We start from the raw sequence: 17,270 nt of genomic DNA on the forward strand, positions 1-17,270 counted from the left end.
GGTAAACTTCCAAACTCATTCTATGAGGCCACCATCACCCTAATACCAAAACCTGACAAAGATCCCACAAAAAAAGAAAACTACAGGCCAATATCACTGATGAACATAGATGCAAAAATCCTTAACAAAATTCTAGCAATCAGAATCCAACAACACATTAAAAAGATCATACACCATGACCAAGTGGGCTTTATCCCAGGGATGCAAGGATTCTTCAATATCCGCAAATCAATCAATGTAATACACCACATTAACAAATTGAAAAATAAAAACCATATGATTATCTCAATAGATGCAGAGAAAGCCTTTGACAAAATTCAACATCCATTTATGATAAAAACTCTCCAGAAAGCAGGGATAGAAGGAACATACCTCAACATAATCAAAGCTATATATGACAAACCACAGCAAACATTATCCTCAATGGTGAAAAATTGAAAGCATTTCCTCTAAAGTCAGGAACAAGACAAGGGTGCCCACTCTCACCATTACTATTCAACATAGTTTTGGAAGTTTTGGCCACAGCAATCAGAACAGAAAAAGAAATAAAAGGAATCCAAATTGGAAAAGAAGAAGTAAAGCTCTCAATGTTTGCAGATGACATGATCCTCTACATAGAAAACCCTAAAGACTCCACCAGAAAATTACTAGAGCTAATCAATGACTATAGTAAAGTTGCAGGATATAAAATCAACACACAGAAATCCCTTGCATTCCTATACACTAATAATGAGAAAACAGAAAGAGAAATTAAGGAAACAATTCCATTCACCATTGCAACGGAAAGAATAAAATACTTAGGAATATATCTACCTAAAGAATCTAAAGACCTATATATAGAAAACTATAAAACACTGGTGAAAGAAATCAAAGAGGACACTAACAGATGGAGAAATATACCATGTTCATGGATTGGAAGAATCAATGTAGTGAAAATGAGTATACTACCCAAAGCAATTTATAGATTCAATGCAATCCCTATCAAGCTACCAACAGCATTCTTCACAGAGCTAGAACAAATAATTTCACAATTTGTATGGAAAAACAAAAAACCTCGAATAGCCAAAGCGATCTTGAGAAAGAAGAATGGAACTGGAGGAATCAACCTACCTGACTTCAGGCTCTACTACAAAGCCACAGTTATCAAGACAGTATGGTACTGGCACAAAGACAGAAATATAGATCAATGGAACAAAATAGAAAGCCCAGAGATAAATCCACGCACATATGGACACCTTATCTTCGACAAAGGAGGCAAGAATATACAATGGATTAAAGACAATCTCTTTAACAAGTGGTGCTGGGAACTCTGGTCAACCACTTGTAAAAGAATGAAACTAGAACACTTTCTAACACCATACACAAAAATAAACTCAAAATGGATTAAAGATCTAAATGTAAGACCAGAAACTATAAAACTCCTAGAGGAGAACATAGGCAAAACACTCTCTGACATACATCACAGCAGGATCCTCTATGACCCACCTCCCAGAATATTGGAAATAAAACCAAAAATAAACAAATGGGACCTAATTAACCTTAAAAGCTTCTGCACATCAAAGGAAACTATTAGCAAGGTGAAAAGACAGCCTTCAGAATGGGAGAAGATAATAGCAAATGAAGCAACTGACAAACAACTAATCTCGAGAATATACAAGCAACTCCTACAGCTCAACTCCAGAAAAATAAATGACCCAATCAAAAAATGGGCCAAAGAACTAAATAGACATTTCTCCAAAGAAGACATGCAGATGGCTAACAAACACATAAAAAGATGCTCAACATCACTCATTATCAGAGAAATGCAAATCAAAACCACTATGAGGTACCATTTCACACCAGTCAGAATGGCTGCGATCCAAAAGTCTACAAGTAATAAATGCTGGAGAGGGTGTGGAGAAAAGGGAACCCTCTTACACTGTTGGTGGGAATGCAAACTAGTACAGCCACTATGGAGAACAGTGTGGAGATTCCTTAAAAAACTGGAAATAGACATGCCTTATGATCCAGCAATCCCACTGCTGGGCTTACACACTGAGAAAACCAGAAGGGAAAGAGACACGAGTACCCCAATGTTCATCGCAGCACTGTTTATAATAGCCAGGACATGGAAGCAACCTAGATGTCCATCAGCAGATGAATGGATAAGAAAGCTGTGGTACATATACACAATGGAGTATTATTCAGCCATTAAAAAGAATACATTTGAATCAGTTCTAATGAGGTGGATGAAACTGGAGCCTATTATACAGAGTGAAGTAAGCCAGAAAGAAAAACACCAATACAGTATACTAACGCATATATATGGAATTTAGAAAGATGGTAACAATAACCCTGTGTACGAGACAGCAAAAGAGACACTGATGTATAGAACAGTCTTATGGACTCTGTGGGAGAGGGAGAGGGTGGGAAGATTTGGGAGAATGGCATTGAAACATGTAAAATATCATGTATGAAATGAGTTGCCAGTCCAGGTTCGATGCACGATACTGGATGCTTGGGGCTGGTGCACTGGGACGACCCAGAGGGATGGAATGGGGAGGGAGGAGGGAGGAGGGTTCAGGATGGGGAACACATGTATACCTGTGGCGGATTCATTTTGATATTTGGCAAATCTAATACAGTTATGTTAAGTTTAAAAATAAAATAAAATTTAAAAAAAAAAAAAAAACTTGAAGTCTCTGCCTTATGTCCTAGTTCTTAAAAAAAAAAAAAAATAGCAACTATGAAATTATGTAAAATGGAAGCCACGAATAACATATTTTGTTCTCTTTGGTGGAAATAACCATATTAAAGGCTATGAAATGATTGTATTAGTAAAACATATACTGGCAACCCAGGAAGTTTCGAGGCCCCAATTTTAGCCTCTGAATCAATTTGTACCCAGAAGCTACTCTAAATGCCTGTCTTCTTTTCTAGGTTTAGACCAGGCAACTACTAGCATACCACACAGTGCTCAGTCCCTCCTGACTAGACATGGAGCACAGCTGGAGAGTAGCTGAGTGTGTGGGAACCCAGGCCAGGCTGCCCCAAAATGTGCCTCGATGGTGTATTGATTACTTTGAATTAAAGTTACTGTAGAAAGAGGCAATGTAAAAGGGCCAGTTTGACTCTCCTCTCTGTCTCCCTGCTGCTGCTGCTGCTGCTGCTAAGTCGCTTCAGTAGTGTCCAACTCTGTTCGACCCCATAGATGGCAGCCCACCAGGCTCCCTCGTCCCTGGGATTCTCCAGGCAAGAACACTGGAGTGGGTTGCCATTTCCCTCTCCAATGCATGAAAGTGAAAAGTGAAAGGGAAGTCGCTCAGTCGTGTCTGACTCTAGCGACCCCATGGACTGCAGCCCACCGGGCTCCTCCGTCCATGGGATTTTCCAGGCAAAAGTACTGGAGTGGGGTGCCATTGCAGGAAATAGATCTCTCATATAACAGGTGCCCTCTGTGTGTCTAGAAGTACAAGGACACTCTTATCACCAGAAATTGGGAACATGGGGCCAAGAAGTCTATGTAAACAAACCTTTTTACTTGTTTAATTTACAAGCCCAAACTCTGTTTTAGATTCTTCACTCATTAAGTACCCAAAGGCTATGTTTCTTTGTCCTATCCATTCTTCACAAATGAATTGTTTCCCTGTCTAAAAAGCACAAAAACTTCCTGCTTTGGCCACTTCTTAGGTCCTATTTCTATGAAACCGCCATACACATGAATTAAAATGTGTTTCTTTTTCTCCAGTTAATCTCTCTTGTGTCCATCTTGCTACCCTGGGGCTGAGACAGTATGGAATCTGCCTGCAATGCAGGAGACCTGGGTTCAGTCTCTGGGTCAGGAAGATCTCATAGAGAAGGAAATGGCAATCCACTCTAGTGTCCATTTTATTATTAGTCTAGCCACAAGAACTCAAGAGAGGAAAAGGGGAAATTTTCTCCTCCTGAAAGTTGGTGAGCCACCAGATGGCTAGCTGGTCCCCACTTCCTACCCTGAGACTGCTGCAGCTGAGAAGACCTGGGATATCTGACAAAGGTGATTGTTGTTCTTCTTTTTCAGTCACTCAGTTGTGTCCAACTCTTTACAAGCCCATGGACTGCAGCACGTCAGGCTTTCCTGTCCTTCACCATCTCCCGGAGTTTGCTCAAACTGATGTGCATTGAGTCGGTGATGCCATCCAACCATCTCATCCTCTGTTGTCCCCTTCTCCTTCTGCCATCAATCTTTCCCAGCATCAGGGTCTTTTCCAATGAATCAATTCTTCTCATCAGGCATCCAAGTATTGGAGCTTCAACTTCAGCATCAGTCCTTCCAATGAATATTCAGGATTGATTTCATTTAGGATTGACTGGTTTGATCTCCTTGCAGTCCAAGGGACTCTCAAGAGTCTTCTCCAACACCACAGTTCAAAAGCATCAATTCTTCAGTGCTCAGCTTTCTTTATAATCCAACTCTTTCATCCATACATGACTAAAGTTAGCAGAAGGTAAGACTTCTTACCAAGTGCCTGCAAGGTCTGGTGGAAAGAAAAGTGGTGAGATTCCCTTTTCTCTCTCTCTAAATTTAGAATTAGCAAAAGAAAATGTTTGTAGAGCTAGTTCTTTGGACTTAGTGATCCCTGGGAATCCTTTTCCTCCCACATATGGTCTCTGATTTGCTTTTTTTTCTTTAATTGAAGATAGTTGATTTACAATGTTGTGTCAGTTTCAGGTGAACAGCAAAGTGATTCAGTTTTCCATATACAAACATATATATTTTTCAGATTCTTTTCCATTATATTATGGAAAGTTATTATAAGATACTGAAGAAGCCAATGGCAACCCACTCCAGTACTCTTGCCTGGAAAATCCCATGGATGGAGGAGCCTGGTAGGCTGCAGTCCTTAGGGTCACTAAGAGTCAGACATGACTGAGTGGCTTCACTTTCACTTTTCACTTTCATGCATTGGAGAAGGAAATGGCAACCCACTCCAGTGTTCTTGCCTGGAGAATCCCAGGGACAGGGGAGCCTAGTGGGCTGATGTCTATGGGGTCGCGCAGAGTCGGACACAACCGAAGCGCCTAACAGCAGCAGCAATATAAAATACTGACAACTTACTGTGAACAATATCAGATTTGTGATCTCCAAAGAAAAGGATTTAGCTTCAGAACCAGGGACCAGGACTGATCACTCAAGAGCTTTTGTGTCAGTTCAGTTCAGTCGCTCAGTCCTGTCTGACTCTTTGCCTCCCCATGAATCGCAGCACACCAGGCCTCTCTGTCCATCACCAACTCCCGGAGTTCACTCAGACTCAGGTCCATCAAGTCAGTGATGCCATCCAGCCATCTCATCCTCTGTCGTCCCCTTCTCCTCCTGCCCCCAATCCCTCCCAGCATCAGGGTCTTTTCCAATGAGTCAACTCTTCACATGAGGTGACCAAAGTACTGGAGTTTCAGCTTTAGCATCATTCCTTCCAAAGAAATCCCAGGGCTGATCTCCTTCAGAATGGACTGGTTGGATCTCCTTGCGGTCCAGGGGACTCTCAAGAGTCTTCTCCAACACCACAGTTCAAAAGCATCAATTCTTCAGTGCTCAGCCTTCTTCACAGTCCAACTCTAACATCCATACATGACCACTGGAAAAACCATAGCCTTGACTAGACGGACCTTTGTTGGCAAAGTAATATCTCTGCCTTTGAATATGCTATCTAGGTTGGTCATAACTTTCCTTCCAAGGAGTAAGCATCTTTTAATTTCATGGCTGCAGTCACCATCTGCAGTGATTTTGGAGCCCCAAAAAATAAAGTCTGACACTATTTCCACTGTTTCCCCATCTATTTCCCATGAAGTGATGGGACCAGATGTCATGATCTTCATTTTCTGAATGTTGAGTTTTAAGTCAACTTTTTCACTCTCCACTTTCACTTTCATCAAGAGGCTTTGTAGTTCCTCTTCACTTTCTGCCATAAGGGTGGTGTCATCTGCATATCTGAGGTGATTGATATTTCTCCCGGCAATCTTGATTCCAGCTTGTGTTTCTTCCAGTCCAGCGTTTCTCATGATGTACTCTGCATATAAATTAAATAAGCAGGGTGACAATATACAGCCTTGACGTACTCCTTTTCCTATTTGGAACCAGTCTGTTGTTCCATGTCCAGTTCTAACTGTTGCTTCCTGACCTGCATACAGATTTTTCAAGAGGCAGATCAGGTGGTCTGGTATTCCCATCTCTTTCAGAATTTTCCACAGTTTATTATGATCCACACAGTTTTGACTGTGTGGCTTTGGCAGGGTCAATAAAGCAGAAATAGATGTTTTTCTGGAACTCTCTTGCTTTTCCCATGATCCAGCAGATGTTGCCAATTTGATCTCTGGTTCTTCTGCCTTCTCTAAAACCAGCTTGAACATCAGGAAGTTCACGGTTCACATATTGCTGAAGCCTGGCTTGGAGAATTTTGAGCATTACTTTACTAGCATGTGAGATGAGTGCAATTGTGCAATAGTTTGAGCATTCTTTGGCATTGCCTTTCTTTGGGATTGGAATGAAAACTGACCTTTTTCAGTCTTGTGGCCACGGCTGAGTTTTCCAAATTTGCTGGCATGTTGAGTGCAGCGCTTTCACAGCATCATCTTTCAGGATTTGGAATAGCTCAACTGGAATTCCATCACCTCCACTAGCTTTGTTCATAGTGATGCTTTCTAAGGCCCACTGGACTTCACATTCCAGGATGTCTGGCTCTAGATGAGTGATCACACCATCGTAATTATCTGGGTCGTGAAGATCTTTTTTGTACAGTTCTTCTATGTATTCTTTCCACCTCTTCTTAATATCTTCTGCTTCTGTTAGGTCCATACCATTTCTGTCTTTTATCAAGCCCATCTTTGCATGAAATGTTCCCTTGGTATCTCTAATTTTCTTGAAGAGATCTCTAGTCTTTCCCATTCTGTTGTTTTCCTCTATTTCTTTGCATTGATCGCTGAGGAAGGCTTTCTTATCTATCCTTGCTATTCTTTGGAACTCTGCATTCAGATGGGTATATCTTTCCTTTTCTCCTTTGCTTTTCTCTTCTCTTCTTTTCACAGCTATTTGTAAGGCCTCCCCAGACAGCCATTTTGCTTTTTTGCATTTCTTTTCCATGGAGATGGTCTTGATCCCTGTCTCCTGTACAATGTCATGAACCTCAGTCCATAGTTCATCAGGCACTCTATCTATCAGATCTAGGCCCTTAAACCTATTTCTCACTTCCACTGTATAATCATAAGGGATTTGATTTAGGTCATACCTGAATGGTCTAGTGGTTTTCCCTACTTTCTTCAATTTAAGTCTGAATTTGGTAATAAGGAGTTCATGATCTGAGCCACAGTCAGCTCCTGGTCTTATTTTTGTTGACTGTATAGAGCTTCTCCATCTTTGGCTGCAAAGAATATAATCAATCTGATTTCGGTGTTGACCAGAGTTTTATTAAAGTAAAAAAAGGGATAGAGAAAGCTTCTGACATAGACATCAGAAGGGGAACAGAGAGTGCCCCCCTCACTAGTCTTACCAAGGCCAGACCCACTCCCACAACATGCATCTTAAATCAACAAGAGTAGAATTAACAATAGAAAGGCCTTACCAGATCCACTCCCACAAGTCTTAAGATAAAAAGATTAGTCAGAAGGCTTTTGTTAAAAGGAGAAACATGTCCTAGAGCAAGATACATTGTTATATGACCCATTTGTACTTTTCTCTTCCTTGAGAGCCTTGGACCCCTTTCTCCTCTCAAGGGCCCTGGACAACTTCCTCCCTGAGAACCCTGGACTCTTTACCAGTTCAATTCAATTCAGTCACTCAGTCATGTCTGACTCTTTGTGACCCCATGGACTGTAGCACACCAGGCCTCCCTGTCCATCGTCAACTCCCAGAGTTTACACAAACTCATGTTCATTGAGCCAGTGACACCATCCAACCATCTCATCCTCTGTCGTCCCCTTCTCCTCCTGCCCTCAAGCTTTCCCAGCATCAGGGTCTTTTCAAATGAGTCAGTTCTTCGAATCAGGTGGCCAAAGTATTGGAGTTTCAGCTTCAGCATTAGTCCTTCCAATGAATATTCAGGACTGATTTTCTTTAGGATGGACTGGTTGGATCTTCTTGCGGTCCAAGGGACTCTCAAGAGTCTTCTCCAACACCACAGTTCAAAAGCATCAATTTTTCGGCGCTCAGCTTTCTTTATAGTCCACCTCTCACATCCATACATGACTACTGGACTATTTATCAACCTGGCTCAGAGGTTAAAGCATCTGCCTGCAATGTGGGAGACCTGGGTTTGATCCCTGGGTCAGGAAGATCCCTGGAGAAGGAAATGATAATCCACTCCAGTATTCTTGCCTGGAGAATCCCATGGAGAGAGGAGCCTGGTAGGCTACAGTCCATGGGGTCGCAAAGAGTCGGACACAACTGAGCCACTTCACTTTCACTTTCACTTTTCTTTCTAATAATTAGCTCTCTCAATACTGAATATACTTCCCCATGCTAAACAGTAAGACCATTTTGTTTATTTTATGTACAGTAGTGTGTACCTGTTGGAGAAGTTTATGACACCCCACTCCAGTACTCTTGCCTGGAAAATCCCATGGACAGAGGAGCCTGGTAGGCTGCAGTCCATGGGGTCACAAAGAGTTGGACATGACTGAGTGACTTCACTTTCACTTTTCACTTTCATGCATTGGAGAAGGAAATGGCAACCCACTCCAGTGTTCTTGCCTGGAGAATCCCAGGGACAGGGGAGCCTGGTGGGCTGCTGTCTATGGGGTCGCAGAGTCAGACATGACTGAAGCCACTTAGCAGCAGCAGCAGTATGTACCTGTAATTCCAAATTCCTAGTTTATCCCCTTTCTTAGGTGAACTCTGGGAATGAGCTTTCTGGATTTTATGAAAGCTCTCATGTGGGATGCCTCCTTCCATCTTTAGTTAGGCCATTAAAAAAAAAGGTTTATTGGTTTGAGTCATTATTTGAAATTAATATAAGATTCTACTCATCAATGGCCAGACAATGGACCCTTTAAATTGGTTATATTTAAAGGAAAATTTTTTTAGAGCTGTCATTATAAACAACTGTCATATTAGTACTCAAACTGAGAGGGGAGAAAAAGTATAATGTCTAGCCTTAAAGATCCTTTATTCTGAAAAAACAAAAATTAGACTTAAAGATCCAACATAAATTTCTCTTCTTAGGAAAAAACAAAACAAAACATCTCCAGACTCTCCTACAAACAATCAAGAAACAGATGATCTGGAAGCCAATATTCAAGGACTATTAGAAACAACTGTCTTTCTCTTACAAATCTCAACACCACCAGAAATGCAACTCTAGAAACAAATCAAGGCCCACTTATTTTTACCAGTCCCAAAACTTCACCTATTCCTCTTAAAATGCTTGTTGATACTATAAAGATCAGAATAATGAAGCAACATTTTCCATACTTAAAAAAATTTTTTTAATAATAATTACCCTAAGACTTATAAAAGAGAAATATACTCCAAAACTCCTAGGAGAAAACTTGAATTTTCTTTCTCTGTCCCTTAAATTTATAAATCTTATTATGTCTTTGAAATGTAAACACAGCCCACACTGCCTGAGACTGAGCCCATACTAGCTCCATTGGTAGAACCCGAAACAACAAACAAAAAAGGAAAGAGGCCTTTTTAAATACAAATTGTTAAAAGGTTGCTCCTGCATCGCTAATAAATCACAGCCTCCTTATAATTGCTTGTCAAAGGCAAATAAAGATCTTAAATTATTCTCCACAAATAATAAGAGAATTTAGCTATATGAGCAAGTAAACTTCATTTATTCCAACTGTTACTTATCAAGTAGTGAGTTTTTTAGTTTACTTGATTAATGGCTAAAGTTTTAAAATGATAACTATGAGATCTGTGGTGGTGCTTTTCTACATATCTACACGTGTACATTGTAGATACCCTATTTTTCTACCATTGTATGTTTTTACAAAATTAATTTGTAAAAGAGCTCTATGTATTTGACCTAAACAAGCAAGTGCTTTTATAAACGTTTTCAAAAATATAATAAAAACTAATCCAAATATTTTTCAAGTTCACATAATCTAGAATAATCTTTGGTGAATAAAAGCTAACTTTAGGCTTGTTGGTCTAAATGGCTGAAATAACTCAGTTGGGAGAGCATTAGACTGAAGCTTTTTGGTTTAATTACTACAGGTATGTCTTCAGGGTTGCCAGCAGTAAATATAGTGCAGATAAACAACTTTTATTCTACCTGGGTATACTAGTCAAATGGCCTCATGTAGTCTCTCTAGCAGTATGTCAACAATAACAGCAAAACTTAAGATAATGACTAAATGCTTTACTGTCTCATGAAATCATCATGAGTAATCTAAGTATATTGTTTAAAAACAAATGATTTAAATAGATATAAATGAGATAAGACTTTTTAAACTAAATTTTTAACAATAATTACTTTATGATATGTCTACATAGTTTCCTAAATCTCTTTAGTAATTATACCGTTAGAGTTTTGCAACATTAAATTAAATGATGGGGATGCATTTAATGTCTAGATCATTTCCAAATAAGGTAAAATACTAAAACATTTATTGCTGAACAAGTCTGTTTACCTACTTTTGACCTCTTATTACAGAGACCAAATAAGTTCCAATCCCAAAGAAGGGCAATGCCAAAGAATGTTCAAACTTCTGCACAACTGCACTCATTTCACATGCTAGCAAGATAATGATCCAATCCTTCAAGTGAGGCAGTAGCAGTACATGAACCAAGAACTTCCAGAGGTACAAGGTGGATTTAGAAAAGGCAGAGAAACCAGAGTTCAAATTTCCAACATCTGTTGAATTATAGAAAAAACAAGGGAATTCCAGAAAAACATATATTTCTGCTTAATTGACTATGCTAAAGCCTTTGGCTGTTTGGATCACAACAAATTGTGGAAAATTCTTTAAGAGATGGGAATACCAGACTACCTTACCTGCCTTCCAAGAAACCTATATGTAGGTCAAGAAGAAACAGAACTGGACATGGACGAGCAGACAGGTTCAAAATTAGAAAAGGAGTATGTCAAGGATGTTATCCCAATTATTTAACTTATTGCAGAGTACATCATGCAAAAAGCTGGGCTGGATGAATCACAAGCTAGAATTAAGATTGCTAGAAGAAATATCAATAACTTCAGATAGGCAGATACCACCCTAATGGCAGAAAGTGAAGAGGAACTAGGAGCCTCTTGATGAAAGTGAAAGAGGCGAATGAAAAAGCTGGATTAAAACTCAACATTCAAAAAACTAAGATAATGATATCTAGTTCCATCACTTCATGGCAAATAGATGGGGAAACAATGCAAATAGATAGACTTCATTTTCTTGGGCTCCAAAATCAATGAGAATGGTGACTGCAGTCATGAAAATAAAAGATGCTTGCTCCTTGGAAGAAAAGCTATGACAAAGCTAAACAGCACATTAAAAAGCACAGACCTCAGTTTGCCAACAAAGGTCTGTCTACTCAAAGCTATGGTTTTTTCCAGTTGTCATGTGCAGATGTGAGAGTTGAACCATATAGAAGGCTGAGGGCCAAAGAATTGATGCTTTTGAACTGTGGTGCTGGAGAAGACTCTTGAGAGTCCCTTGGACAGCAAGGAGATCCAACCAGCCCATCCTAAAGGAAATCAATCCTGAATATTCATTGGAAGGACTGATGCTGAAGATGAAGCTTCAATACTTTGGCCACCTGATGAGAAGAGCTGACTCATTGGAAAAGACCCTGATGCTGGGAAAGACTGAGGGCAGGAGGAGAAGGGGGCGACTGAGGATGAGATGGTTGAATGGCATCATTGATTTAATGGACAAGAATATGAGCAAACTCTGGGAGACAGTGAAAGACAGGGAAGCCTGCCATGCTGCAGTCCATGAGGTCACAAAGAATCAGGCACAACTGAGCAACTGCCCAACAACAACAACAAAATAAGTTTTGGTTTATTAGTTAATGTATTTAATGGTTTATTGAAAGATTCTACTATGAAATAGCTTATGTTTCTAGAAATTATAAAATGTATGCAAAGATTTTCCAAGCCACATAATATTATTACAATTCACAACTGTTTACTTCTTTATTTTTACTAAAAAATTAAGTTTCAAAGAATTAAGTTCCAGTTAATCAGTATCAGTATCAGTACAGTTGCTCAGTTGTGTCTGACTCTTTGCAATACCATGAACCACAGAACACCAGCCCTCCCTGTCCATCACCAAGTCCTGGAGTCCATCCAAACTCATGTCCATTGAGTCGGTGATGCCATCTACTATCTCATCCTCTGTTGTCTCCTTCTCCTCCTGCCTTCAATCTTTCCCAACATCAGGGTCTTTTCAAATTAGTCAGCTCTCTGCATCAGGTGGCCAAAATATTGGCATTTCAGCTTCAACATCAGTCCTTCTAATGAACACTCAGGACTTATTGCCTTTAGGATGGATTGGTTGGATCTCCTTGCAATCCAAGGGACTCTGAAGAGTCTTTCTCAAATACCACAGTTCAAAAGCATCAATTCTTTGGCACTCAGCTTTCTTAATAGTCCAACTCTCACATCCATACATGACTACTAGAAAAACCATAGCCTTGACTAGACGGACCTTTGTTGACAAAGTAATATCTCTGCTTTTTTAGTATGCTATCTAGGTTGGTCATAACTTTCCTTCCAAGGAGTAAGCATCTTTTAATTTTATGGCTGCAATCACCATCTGCAGTGATTTTTGAGCCCAAAAAAATAAAGTCAGGCACTGTTCCCCCATCTATTTACCATGAAGTGATGGGACTGGTGGAGAAGGCAATGGCACCCCACTTCAGTACTCTTGCCTGGAAAATCCCATGGACGGAGGAGCCTGGTGGGCTACAGTCCATGGGGTCACGAAGAGTCAGACACGACTGAGCAACTTCACTTTCACTTTTCACTTTCATGCTTTGGAGAAGGAAATGGCAACCCACTCCAGTGTTCTTGCCTGGAGAATCCCAGGGATGGCGGAGCCTGATGGGCTGCCGTCTATGGGATTGCACAGAGTCCGACACGACTGAAGCGACTTAGCAGCAGCAGCAGCAGATGGGACTGGATGCCATGATCTTAGTTTTCTGAACATTGAGTAGAACAATCTGGAAAATGGCAGATTACAAGGACTTACACTCATCTTCTCCTGCGAGAACTCCAAAACTGCAACTCTCTGCTAAACAATCATTGACTGGAGAACACTGGATCCCACCAAAAAAAAAAAAAAAAAGATACCCCATGTCCAAGAGCAAAGGAGAAGCCCTAGCAAGATGGTAGGAGGGGTGAAATCGCATTTAGAATCAAACCCCTTACCCACCAGCGATGCTCAGAGGGTTCAAATGAACCTTGTGTGCACCAGGACCCAGAGACCCTGCGACACTGAGCCAGAACTGTTTGAGTGTCTCCTGAGGAGATATGGGTCAGCAGTGGCCTGCAGCTGGGACAGGAGCTCTGGGTCCAGCAGACCTGGGTATGGCATAAGCCCTTTGGAGGAAGTCGCCATTAACCCCACCATAGAGCCACCAGAATTTACACAGGACTGGGGAAACAGACTCTTGGAGGGCATAAACAGAACCTTGAATGAAAACCACAGTCACAGAAAACTAACCAAACTGATCACATGGACCACAGCCTTGTCTAACTCAATGAAACTATGAGCCATGCCCTGTAGGGCCACCCAAGACAGATGGGTGATGGTGGAGAGTTCTGACAAAAACATGGTCCCCTAAAGAAGGGAATGACAAACCACTTCAATATTCTTTCCTTGAGAACCCCATGAACAGCATGAAAAGGCAAAAAGATAGTTTCCTCTAACATCTGGCTATGACTCTCCAAACTAACATTTCCAAATTTATTCTATCCTTTTCATTTTTATATCACTGAGAATTAAAACTGCCCTATTACCTGAAGGCCTGCAAACTGATACTAGATGACTTAATACAAACTTCAGAGAAATTGCCACAGTCTTCATGCCCTGCTGTATGAGCCATTCAGAAAAGCTTACTGATGATATTATCAGAGACATTTCAAACTGTAAAAGATGCTTCAACCCTGATATCTAGACATCTTGAATGACTGGCCTCTGGGCTCAGAAACTGGTTTATAATCTGCTCCAATCATTAACCTCTGTCTTTCTTTTGTTTCCATGGATATCTTTCTTATTAAATATACAATTGCTTGAAGTATAGACCTAATTTTGGGAACCCACCTGGATCACCACCTACGCAAATGTGTCTAAGTGAACTAGCCTATTGTCAAGGCTAAGAGACTGGTTCAATGAGATGGAAAAATATACCAGCTCAAATTTTAATATGTAAAACTTCCAGGGAAGTTTCAGAGCAGAAAACTCTTGGAACTCAGGGCCCACTATCCCTAAATGTGCCTCAGTGGCATATTGATTATTTTAAATTAAAGCTACTTAGGGAAGATCCAATGCAAGAGTCTTCCCAGGTGACGCTAGTGGTAAAGAACCCTCCTGCCAATGCCGGAGACATAAAAGATGCTGGTTCAATCCCTGGGTTAGGAAGATCCCCTGGAGGAGGGCACAGCAACCCATTCCAATATTCTTGCCTGGAGAATCCCATCAACAGAGGAGCTAGTGGCCTACAGTCCACAGGGTTGCAAAGAGTCAGACACGACTGACGCAACTTGGCATGATGAAAGAGAGACAATTTGACTCTTCTCTCTCTCCCTAAAGCTGGAAATAAATCTGTCATGTGAAAGGTACACTCCCTGCATCTGGAGGTTGAAGGACATTCTTATCACTAGAGATAGGGAATTGGGAGCCAAAAAGCCTCTGTAAACAAACTTTGTTACTTCTTTAATTTACAAGCCCAAACTCTGTTTAGATTCTTCACTAATTAAATACCCAAACATTGTTTCTTTGTCCTGCCCATTCTTCACAATGTATTGTTTATTTTTCTAGAAAGTATGAAAGCTACCCTGCTTTGGCACTTCTTAGGTTCCATTTCTATGAGACCTCCATATACATGAATTAAAATTTGTTTCTTTTTCTCCTGTTAATCTCTCTTGTATCCATATTATTATTTGTCTAGCCACAAGAACTCAAGAGAGGTAGGGAGGGGAAATTTCTCTCTTCCCAATAAGAGGAAGAATGAAACAGTTCTAAGTCATACTTAGAATTCAGAGGAGAAATCCTTGGTTGTAATCTGTTTATAAACAATCTGTCTAGTTTTCTTTATCAATACTTAAACAATGTAAATTCAATTTGTTTAATAATTATTCAAAGTACAGTTTGCTATTAGGTACTCCTTTGTGTAGTACTGGGCTTTTTAATACACATGGTCTTGTCTTTTAGAATTTATAATCCAATTCAGAGAATAAAAATGTTTATAAGTCTCTGAAATCCTTCAAAAACATTTATTCTTTATCTCAACTGTAGGGAGCTTCAACTTAAAATGGGACGTCTTTCAAGACATTATATGTTATTTGAAACTCAGAATGTCCTCATCTGTGAAAACAATATTAAAACAGAGAGTAGGTTCCCAGACCTGTGTACCAAAATAAAAAATTCAGAAAAAAAGACATTAAAAAAAGAGATGCTGAATCAAGTTTCCAGTTGATACTACTATCAGAATGTAAACACCCTTTGGACTCTTACCTTTGGGGGAACCAATAAGAACCTGATGAAAGAACATACTTCTAAAATTTAAATAACAGTTTCAAGGAGTCCAGTGATCCCCTGAACCACCAAGGAATCCCCCACTAAGAAGGGCTGATTCAGGTGGACTTCCCTGGTGGTCCAGTGGCTAAGACTCCATGCTCCAATGGAGGGGACCTGGGTTCAATCCCTGGTTGGGGAAGTAGATCCCACATGCCACAACTAAGAGTTCACATGCCCCAACTAAACCATCCCACGTGCCACAAGGAAGGTCAATGATCTAAAAGCCACAGCTAAGACCCAGGGCAGCCAAATAAAGTAATAAGAAATGTAAGACACACATTTGAAGAAGAAAAGAAAAAAACAGAAGGGCTGATTTAGACACCTGAGTGACATTAACAAGATGATGAAATAGAAAGTCCCACCTCTTAATCCCCCAACAGAGACATCAATAAAGCAACAATACTTGGGCCATGATACCTTTATGAGGCTTTCAGTGTCCAATTAAGAATTCGCAACACCCCAAAAGAGCACAAAACCAAGAAAATAAAATGGTTTCACTTGATTCATGTCGGCCCCTCCCTCAAGCCACCAGTTCAGGGCTGAGACCACTGAGCCTGCAATCTGATCTTCAGGGGAAGGAATGAGTGACATGTCCACCTAGCATCTGTATGTAGCCTTTCAGGAACTGCCCAAGAGACTTATTTCTGTCTCACTTCATTCAGAGTGCTGAGGCAACCAGCATAGTTAGAACACCTGGGGGCAGATAAGGGCAAGGATAAGATGGCTTCACTAGTGAATTCTACAAATATTAAACATGATTTAATGCCAACTCCTTTCAAAATCTTCCCCAAAAATTAGCCCGATAAAATGTCTTGATACCAAAGCCAAAGACACTACAAGAAAAGAAATTACAGGCCAATAACCCTGATAAATACAGATGCAAAAATCCCCAACAAGAACAACCAAAAAACCAGCAAGTCAAATTTAAAAACAGCACATTAAAAGGATCATAGACCATAATCAAGGTGGATTTATCCCTGATTGATTTATCCCTGATGCAAGGATGGTAGCATATAAGCATATCAGTGAATAGGATGCATCACATTAACAGAATGAAGGATAAAAATTATATGATCATCTCAATAGAAGTGGGCTTCCCTCGTGGCTCAGCTGTTAAAGAATCTGCCTGCAATGTGGGAAACCTGGGTTTGATCTCTGGGTTGGGAAGATCCCTTGGAAAAGGGAAAGGCTACCCACTTCAGTATTCTGGCCTGGAAAATTCCATGGACTGTATAGTCCATGGGGTCACAAAGAGTCGGACACACTAAGAGACTTTCACTTCACTTCACTCAGTAGAAGCAGAACAAGCATTTGGCAGAAGTCAACATTCTTTCACGATAAAAATTCTCAACAAATTAGGTATAGAAGGTATAGTTACATTATACCTTAACATAATAAAGACCATATATGACAAGCTCACAGGTAATATCATACTCAATGAAAGTGAAAGTGTTAGTCACTCAGTCATGTCCAACTCTTTGCGACCCCATGGGCTGTATAGCCTGCCAGGCTCCTCTATCCATGGAATTCTCCAGGAAAGAATATTAGAGTGGGTTGCCATTCCCTTCTGCTTC

The sequence above is a fragment of the Bubalus kerabau genome, chromosome 1 (genome assembly GCF_029407905.1).
Source record: "Bubalus kerabau isolate K-KA32 ecotype Philippines breed swamp buffalo chromosome 1, PCC_UOA_SB_1v2, whole genome shotgun sequence".
Taxonomy (NCBI): Eukaryota; Metazoa; Chordata; class Mammalia; order Artiodactyla; family Bovidae; genus Bubalus; species Bubalus kerabau.